The sequence below is a fragment of the Otolemur garnettii genome, unplaced genomic scaffold (assembly GCF_000181295.1).
Source record: "Otolemur garnettii isolate 467f Iridium unplaced genomic scaffold, OtoGar3 scaffold00036, whole genome shotgun sequence".
NCBI lineage: Eukaryota > Metazoa > Chordata > Mammalia > Primates > Galagidae > Otolemur > Otolemur garnettii.
In genome coordinates, this window is record NW_003852431.1 from 1,034,085 (window position 1) to 1,044,770 (window position 10,686).

Consider the following 10,686-nt stretch of genomic DNA (forward strand, 5'->3'; position numbering starts at 1 on the left):
CTGTACCAAATAAGAGTCCAGAAAAAGAGTTAACTGGCATCAAACATACGCAAAAAGCTGGAGGATGATTACATACTGAAAGTAGCTTAGCGTAAGTGAGAATTCCTACCTTCCTAAGCAATCCTCCAGTATAAGACTTACAGTAACACACTTAAAGGAGTTTTCAGTTTGAATAAGTTAATAAGCTATAATAAGAAGATAAAGAAAATAATCCAGAAAGATAAGTTAATAAGGAAAATAATGTATAGAGGTTAGAAAGACATATAAATTCTCATTGTTTGCAAACTATAATATGTCCTATTAATGAAGCCAAGAAAATACATTAAAAATGGGAATTAGAGAATTTTGTAAGTTGTGGGATATAATTAAAATAGCAAAGGTAATTGTATTCCTGTATAAGAGCAACAGACAAGAAATGTAAAAACATATTATCTAATATAAAAAAAGGTATATGTATATTCTACTCAGGAATACATACATTGGGTGGATACAACCACAAAAAAACTAAATAAACTGATAAATAGATATAAATATATATGTGTTTATATGTGTGTAGGTATGTGTATATAATACATACACCATAATAAAAGTAAGTAAGATAAATAATAGAATAATTGATACAGGGGAAGTATAAAAGATAGAAACTATTTGAAAATATAGTCAACCTCAAAATATAAAGTTAATTACTTTATATATTTCCCAAATCTGATTGGCTCATATTAATTAATTTGACAAAGTCATGCCTTGATGGCATGTGTAACAATAAACTGTCTCAAAAACCAGTAAATAGGAAAGAAAATTAAAACAGGCACAAAGAGAAAATTTGAACAATATTTAGGAAAATCAAATGTCATAATTTAGGGCCCTTCTGTTTCTGTTCCTTTCCTCATATCCTGTATAAATGATCCCATGTGTACAAACGACCAGTACAATTTATTAATTTTGTTATAATTTTTATTATGAACTTAAGGAAGGCACAATCCCCTGCAAAATAAAAAAAAGTCCCTATTTGCAAAATATATTTTTATAAAATGAAAAAAACAGACACATCACATGTTCTCACTTGTAAGTGAAAGATAAAGGAAGTATACGTATGGTCAGAAAAACCTGTAATGGACATTGGTAAGGGCGGAGGCTGAGAGAGGGTCGAGTGATAAAAACGTACCAGTCAAGTACAATGTACGCTACTCTGGTGATGGGTACACTAAAAGTCTCAACTTCAGCAGGATAAAATTTATCCACATAACAAAACACACCTATATGCCCTAAATGTTTTGAAAATATATATATTATATCAAAATATATATTTTTATAAAATTCATATGTGTTTATGTAGTTATCAACATGAATGAATATTAAACATAATATTTAAAGGAAAATATACACAAGAATATAAAGAATAGTGCTCGCTTCGGCAGCACATATACTAAAATTGGAACGATACAGAGAAGATTAGCATGGCCCCTGCGCAAGGATGACACGCAAATTCGTGAAGCGTTCCATATTTAAAAAAAAAAAAAAGAATATAAAGAATAGATTATCTGTATGGGAAAATAAAAATGAAATAAGCTATTATAGCATATTTTACAAAAATCACATCTTTCATACACCCATCTAGTAATTAGAATTAAAAAAACTCAATTAAAAGGTACTTTTGATCTGGATATGACTAGACTAGAATAGTTAATCTAATAGTAATAAAATTTTAATTTTGTAAATTGTATTATTAATTTTAATGGGGTGTAATGATGATCAAATTATTATCTCTGCTCTCATATGTAAATTAGCCATCCATCTATAGTGGAACAGGCAAGGAGAGTGGACATCTGGGGTCAAATTATGTAATATTCTGAATTTATTTCTTGGGCCTTGAATTCAGTCTCAAATAAGTTAAGGAGGTAGATTGCGTAGGACAATTTATTCAATGTATTAATCATTTGAAATGTACCCTTACTTCAAACTTATCTCCTACTCACATTTGGATAAAAAGGGAGGTAAGAAAGCATAGATACTAGTGTTGTATTTTAGAGTTTTTCACATCACACACTGGTGCTTCTGGACGGGTCACTATAGAATGTACTGCTGGGCCCCAAGTGAGGATTTCTAATTCAGTAGGTCTGAGGTGGAAGAATTTATATTTCTATCACATTCCTGATGATGCTGACTCTGCTGATCTGGGGATGGCTCTTTGAGCACAGCTGCAGGAAACTGAGGCAGGCAGCCCCCCGCAGCATCACCAGCACCAGAGGCTTCTTAGAAATGCAGAGTCTCAGGCTTCAACCCACATTTTGCTGAATCAGAATCCACATGTTTTATGTTATTGACAACTATGCTTTTTAAAGTACAGTTTCTTTTAGAATCGTGTTTAGATTTACAACAAATTATGAAGACAGTGCTGAGTTCCTATGCATCCCACACCCAGTTTCCCCTACTATTAACATCTTCTGTTAGTCTGTACAATACCTAATCCTTGTCACCATTACTGAACCCATGATGATATGTTGTTAATACACCTTATTCTTATTTATTAGATTGTACCAAATGAATATCCCTTTCCTGTTTCAGAATTCTACCCAGTATCACATTCTGTTGGGTTGTCAGGTCTCCAGAGGGAGATTTTTTGCTGTGCAGCTGCTCAGTCTGCCTTGTCTTGGGTCACTTGACAGTTAGAGGGATGCCGATCGTGCGTTTTGTGGTATATCCCTGACTGGGTTTTACTTGATGCTTATCTCATGAGTAAACTGAAGCTGTAGGTCTGGGGAAGTCCACAGAGATGAAATGACAGTCTCTTCACATCATACCACCACTACCTATTACCAAGATGACTTATCACTGTAGACGTTCACCTTGATAACCTGGCTGAAATTTGATTTGCCAAGTTTTTGACTTTGAAGTTATCTTTTCTCTTTCTCCTTATCATATTGTGTTCATTGAAATGAGGTGCCTCTTTTTCTCTTTAAAAAGTAGAAATTATTATGGCAACAGTGTTGACACAAGTTATTGGTAATTCTTTTGTTCTCAAACTTTGGAATTATTATAACATTCCCATAAATCTGATTGCCAATGGCTCAAGAATCATGCACCTCTGATGTGTGTTAAGTGCACACTTTAAAGCATGTGGACACCAGCTGTATTTGAAAAAAAAAATACTGAGATTAAATAACCACCTGTTTTGAAGTGAATCTTAATTGGAATTTAATGATGCCTCCTTGTAATTTACCACTTTAGTTGAACCCACAATATCAGCTGCAGCCCATTTAATAGGAGCTACAACTCATCCCATTCAACATCATCTGCCAAGGCCCACCTGGATGGCACCTGCAAAACCAGCTGTGGTTCCTTTGCTCTCACAATTCATGTCAAGGGACCCCAGCCAACGAATCATTAGGTGTGAATTTTTTAGGGCAACTCTTCCTCTCCTCTACCCCTCTAGTTTCTAACTGATGGAAAATAATTGAACAAGGTTTAACGTTTCAAGAGTATTCAGCATTAGTGGAGTGTAGGAAGCTTCTGTCTAAGTCACAGGCCAAGTTGAAGAACCTGATAAGATTTATCAACTATTTACATGTGGAAAAGCAGAAAAAGGGCTTGCATTTCCTGTTTGGCTATGAGAGTAGACCGTCCCTCAATATGACTGCATGAAAGAGAAAAGGTGAAACGATCGTTTTTACCTCATCATTGGGCCATCAGAAGAATTGGTAAAGCCTGCTTCTTGCTTTTGATACAATGTATCCCCACATAGAGTAATATATTAATAAATACTATGATCTTTGTGGAGAAATAAAAAATTGGAGTGAGAAACCAAAGCTTTCTCCCCACCTTTTCCTCATTAGGTCTGGATTGAAGAAGAAGAGACATTTCTGTATGGCTTAAAAGCAACACAAAGCAAAAATAAACAAAGGCAATTAAATAGAAAAAATTATATACTCCATACTATGAAATATAACTGTCATCATCAGAGTTCTTCAAGATATCTAATCACTTATGCTAATAACATTTTCTAAAACCATAAAAGTTCACAAAATTTGAAAGCGGTAACATTTCTAGGTTAAATTGTTTTGTTATTATCTTGATGAAAGATTGCAATAAGTTATCTAATAAACATAAATTACATATACAGTATATTTTAAAATAATTAAAATTGTAGATAAAACATATGTCATACATTAAAAACATTCAATAGTTCATAACCTACACTTGGCTTTGCAACCATTCAGAGGGGTGTCACCATAAATAGGGACATGGGAAAAAATGGGAAATTGTAGCAAAATGTACCTTTATTTACAAAATATTCATGATGAAATTTTATAAACATTTAGAAAATATCTAACTATCATTAATATATAAATATAAAATATGAGTCTGTTAATTTGCCCCATCTATTGCAAACTTTAGGACAGTGTTGCCCTTTTAGGCTCTATCTTCAAAATAGTATTCACCAGGCATAGAGAAGGGATTGTGTGAGATAGAATAGAGAGTAACAGCATTTAATGGACACATATAATTACAATAAACATGACACAAATGGTGCTATATCCAAAGCTCAGGTGGAATCAATCCAAAAGGGACTCTCCCTATGTAAACGACATAAGGATGAAATGAAAATAAAGGGTTACCTACATATATATAATGTATATTCAAAAATACACACAATATGCATTTGTGTATATATGTATACATATGTATATGCATATAAAAAGTATATATTTAATGGAAAAAAGGTTGTTTTTAAAATAGGAAAATTTCCATAAAATGGTGTTTTAAAGTACTGGAGTCAACCATCTGATTAAATTGAAGGTAGAATGATGGAAAAATAGACTTTAATCTTATTAAAGTGAAATTTCCATCAACTGATAAAGAATTAGCTTACCAAAATCATAAGTGATTTAAAACTTCAGAGAGTTTTTAAACCAAAAGTCTATTCTTCTTAATAAATCATCAAACATAATCATCATGATCTTTGGAATTTTACTCAAGATTATAAAATACTTTTTAATACCATATGTGGAGAAAATTGAAAAATTTACAGTATCTTTGGAGACAAGAATAATCTACAAAAATATTAAGCAAATTATTAAAAATTGTTTCTAAAAAGGAAAATACTGTAACAATAATACAATTATAATTCATATATTAGCAATGTTTATTATGGAGATATACGATATAAAATTTGCCATTTTAACCTATTACACATACAATTCAGTGATATTAATTATATTTGCCATGTTCTACAACCATCACCACTATTCCCACAATTTCTTTTCCTTCCAAACACAAACTCTGTAGCTAAGCAATCACTCCCCATTTCCACTCTTCCCTCCAGGCTCTGGTAACCTCTCATCTAATTTCTTTATGAATTTCTCTATTCCAATGTTTTATATAAGTGGAATTGTACTACATCTGTCCTTCATTTCTGGGATATTTGCATAATGTTTAAAAACTATATCCACACTGTAGCATAAATCAGAACTTTGTTCCTTTTGCGGCTTAATTGCATTCTATCACATGTATATGCCATATCTTGTTTATCCACTCAACTGTGGATAAAAACGAATTATTTTCACGTTTTTTTCCTACTGTGAATAAGGCTGCTATGAACACTGGTGTCCATTTATTTGATTCCTATTTTTAATTTTTTGGATATTAATCTAGGAGCAGAATTTCTGTGTTTTATGACAATTCTGTTTAAATTTTTGAGGTTAAAAAACTGTCTTCCACAGCAATTGTAACATTTTATATGCAAAGTCTGAGTGGTCCAAACTTCTTTATACACTTGTCAACTCTGGATATTCATTTTCTTTCTCTGTTTTTTAAAAGAATTTCAGGTTAAATTGAGGGTACAAACAACCAAGTCACAATATTTGGTAAAGTCCATCTTTAGTTATATCCAGCAACCAAAAGGTGTGCCATATACCCATATTTTGTGCCCATTCAGTGCAAGCACCCAAAAACCTTCCCCTCTCTCAATACTTCTCTCCCAACTTGAATAAAAATGAATTTTTCTCCTTCATGGGCATGAATTAGATCGCTTACTGGCTTCATATTAGTATGAGCTCATTGAATATTTGCTTTTCCATTCTTGTGATACTTTGCTGAGAAGACTGTGTTTCAACTCCATCCAGGTTAATACAAAAGATGTGAAGTCACCATCTTTTTATGGCTAAATAGTATTCCATAGCACACACATACCACAGTTTGTTAATCCATTCTTGAGTTGGTGGGCATTTAGGTTGTTTCCATGTCTTGGTGATTGCAAATTGAACTGTGATAAACAATCTAGTGCAAATGTCCGTACGATAAAATTTTTTCTTCTAAATTACACAGAGAGGTTTTCTTTTTTTTAATTTTTATCTTTATTTCTATTTTTCATCTTTATTAACAAATAAAAATGCCTCGTAGTAGGATTGATGGGTCAAATGGGAAATCTAATTTCAGTTCTTTGAGGCTTCTCCATGATTCTTTCCAAAGAGATCATATTAGCTTGCAGTCCTACCAATTGTGTAAGTGTGTTCCCCTCTCTCTACATCTGCGCCAGCATGTGCCACTTTGGGACTTTGTGCTGTGGGCTAATTTTATCGGATAAGGCAATATCTCAAGATGGATTTGATTTGCATTTCTCTGATGATTAGGGGTGATGAGCATTTTTTCATATATGTGTTATCCATTTCTGTCTTTCTCAGAGAACGTTCTGTTCATGTCTCTTGCCCAGTGATAGATTGGATTATTAGCTCTTTTTTGTTGTTGTTTATTAATTTGAGTTATCTATAGATCTCAGTAATCAAGCCTTTGTCAGATTCATAATATGCAAATATATATTTCCATTCTGAAGATTTTCTATTGATCTTCATTTTCTAATTATATGGTAGGGTGAAAAGATATCTCACAGTATGTCGATTGCATTGTCTTTTTTTTTTTTTTTTTTTGAGACAGAGCCTCAAGCTGTCCCCCTGGGTAGAGTGCCGTGGCATTACAGCTCACAGCAACCTCCAACTCCTGGGCTCAAGCGAGTCTCCTGCCTCCGCCTCCCAAGTAGCTGGGACCACAGGCGCCCACCACAACGCCCGGCTATTTTTTGGTTGCAGCCGTCATTGTTGTTTGGCGGGTCCAGGCTGGGGATTCGAACCCGCCACCTTAGGTGTACGTGGCTGGCGCCTTAGATTGCATTGTCTTAACAACCAATTATTTTGAATTCCTTTTCATGTGCTTATTGCCCATTTATATATTTTCCTTAGCAAAATAACTGTTAAAATCCTTTGTTTGTTTTCTAACTGGGTTATTTTTCTTTTTGTTACAGAGTTGTAGGAATTCTTCTTATGTTATTGATAAATCATTTATAAGATACATAGTTTGCAAATATCCTTGTATGAACAGTTATTCTATCCTCTTAAGAGTGTCCCTTGTTACCCAGAGTTTGTAAGTTTTTTAAACTTGTACTGGGAATATATTTTGTGATGAAAAAATTTATTACCTAAACAATTATTTTTAATAATTAATTGAGCATTTTTGTTCTACATATTCAGTTTCTACTTCATGGACACAAACTCTCTATGGAAAGGATTATAATTTTTTAATATGCCACATCAATTCTATTTTCTTTGGCATAGTTTGGTTTATTTTTCTTTCTGGTTACTATTGAGTACAATATTTTCACATAGAGTTTTTTATTTTTATCTTTACTTCTATTTATCATCTTTATTAACAAATAAAATTTGATATATTAAAGGCATACCTTTATACCATGCCTGACTGTAACCACCAACAAACTTTGTATATTAAGAGTTAAAGAGGCACTGGCCATTTGAAAGATTTGTTCCACCACTGATTTGAGCCAATGGCCCAACTACAACTGGACTCCTCTGTCTTTTTCTGGTTTCAACACAACTAATCAGCATTTCTCCCTGATAAGAGACACTGAGATTGGGTTGGCTATGGGCAGTTAACAGAGGTTGCACACAAGTTTTTTCCTTTGCTTCACACTTAAACATATACAGAGCCCAATTTAACTGCGTTTAAATGTTAGGCCTCTCCCAAAGTGAACATGGGAGTTCTGTAACATGCATGTTTGCTTATGATATGTATGTTCATCCTCTTTTTATGAATATTCATTGTTCTTCCTATAACCTGTGTGTGTGTGTATATATAGTTAAAACAATTTTAAATTGCACTTGAACTTTATGTCCTCCCTGTATATGTGTGTGTGTGTATGCATTATATATGCATATGTGTGTGTGTATCTGAACAACCTGTTCAGCATAAATTCCTGTCTCAGGAGTATATAGGAATGTGTGTATATTGATTTTATATATATCACATATATATGATTTATATATCTCTATATCTCTCTCTATATATATTATCTAGATATATATCTCTATATTAAATCATATATATGATTTATATATCTATATATATCTCAAAAGTCATTTTATGAGGCTAGAATAATCTTTATATCAACCTAATCTGAGAATGCAGGATAGCCAGGCTGTGTATGGTGGCTTACGTCTACAACCCTAGCATGCTGGGAGGCTGAGGAATGCAGACTGAAACCAGCCCGAGCAAGAGTGAAATACCATCTCTACCAAAGTTACTAAAATTAGCTGGTCATTTGGTCTGGCACCTGTAGTTTCCAGCTTCTTAGGAAGCTGAATGGGGAGGATCATTTGAACCCAGGAGTCTGAGGTTGTTTGAACTAGGCTGAAGACACGGCACTCCAGCCCTCAAGCCTGCATATCAGAGAAGGACTCTGTCTAAAACAAACAAGCAAACAACAACAACAAAATTACAGTCAACTAATTCAAATATACAATGAAAATCTAAAGCGAAATTGTAGTAAAGTGAAGAAAAATATATCATAGCATCCTTAGCTTAAATCTAGTAATACTGTATGTATTTTGCAGTAACATATCAATAATTGTAATCCATTTCAAATATAGAATAGGAAAAAATATTTTGTCTATTACAATGAATGAAGGAAAACTTACTTCAATATATATTCATGGTTCAAAAATGCTCTTAGTAAACTAAAAATTAGAATGAATTTCCACTATTTTCCACCTGAAAATAGTTATCATCAAAAGCCAACAGCAAAAACCATACTAACTAGGAAATGTAATCTTTCTCTTAAGGCAAGGTACAAAACAATGATGCCAACAAAACTTATTTTTATTTGACTATGGGCTAAAGGTTTTGCCAGTGACTGAAATCAGCTTATTCATTATCATTTTATTTCACACATACGAACTTTTGTACACACACATATGCATATATGAAAAAAAATATCAGTTAGTTGTGGCTAATTTTGGACTTATATAGATGTCCATTTCGTATTTCTCTGCCACAGCTTCTTTATTTTAAGAATGTGTTGGTGAGATACGTCAATGCGTGCAGCTACATTTTATTCAGTTCCACTGCAAGAAAGTGTTACCTTTAATATACTACAAATTATTTCCCTGCTTCTGTTGATAGGTATTTGAATGATTTTTAGTGTGGAGTCTGCATAAACAATGCTGTTACACACATTTTAAACATTTTTTTTATTTCTTATAGCATAACTGTGTACATTAATGCAATCATGGGATACAGTGTGCTGTTTTCATATACATTTTGAAATATTCTCATCAAACTGGTTAACATAACTTTCATGTTATTTTCTTAGTTATTGAGTTAAAACGTTCATACTCTGCTTTTAGAAAGATTCACTTGTACCCTTGTAAGATAAACCATAGAGGTGACCCCACCAATCTCCCTCCCTCCCCCATCCACTCCCCTCACTTCTCCCTCCCACCCCCTTCCCATATTCTAAGGCTATAATTAGGTTATGACATTCCTATAAAAGCTATGAATTAGTTTCAAAGTAGGGCTGTGTATATTGGATACTTTTTCTTCCATTCTTAAGATACTTTGCTAAGAAGAACATTTTCCAATTCCAGCCATAGAAACATGAAGGAGGTAAAGTCTCCAAATTGTGGTACATTTTAAACATCTTAATGCACATGTGCAAAGAGAACTAGAGGGTGTTCAGGGTACCCATCTAGGATGGAATGCTGGGTCATACCCTATGTGGATTGTCAACACTGCCAAACTCTTTTCCAAAATGACTGTGCCATTTCACAATCTCTACAGCAAAGAGGGAGAGTTTCATTGCTCTATGTGGTATAACTTATAATACTTGCTATACCCATACATTCAAAATACATCTTGAATCCTATGTTTTTTAAATATTATGTGTATATGTGTGTGTGTAAGTTTCAAATGCCTTGTACATTGTCAGTTCTGTCTTCAGTCTCTTAATAGTGTTTTTGGATGAACAAAATATAATTTTCATGCAGTCATATTTAAAAATATTTTTCTTTATGATGTTTGTTTCATCCATTGCTTAAAAAATCATCTTCAATTCCACAGAAGTTCATAAAAATATTCATGTATATTAACTGCTTAAAACTTCTATCTTTATTGTCAGATCACATTCCTGTATATAATGAATGCAGAATTAACTTTGGAAGTGAGACGGCATAGGAGTCCAATTTTATTTGTTATATTCATATGAACTAGTGAAATCCTTATTTATCAAAATATGGGTTATTTTCCCATTTATCTTCTATGACATATCTCTCATACGTCAGGCCAATATAAGTAAGAATTTATTCCATGTTTTTTTTTCTCTGTTCCAATGTCTTTACCAATTCT

The 10,686-nt window shown here is 33.1% G+C and overlaps 1 non-coding gene across 1 annotated transcript; it reads left to right on the top strand.

The window, feature by feature from the left end:
- The first annotated feature begins 1,402 nt into the window (after positions 1-1,402).
- On the top strand, positions 1,403-1,509 carry LOC111725294. The gene has a single exon (XR_002773388.1). It is a non-coding gene; the product is annotated as a U6 spliceosomal RNA (small nuclear RNA).
- The last annotated feature ends 9,177 nt before the right edge of the window (positions 1,510-10,686 follow it).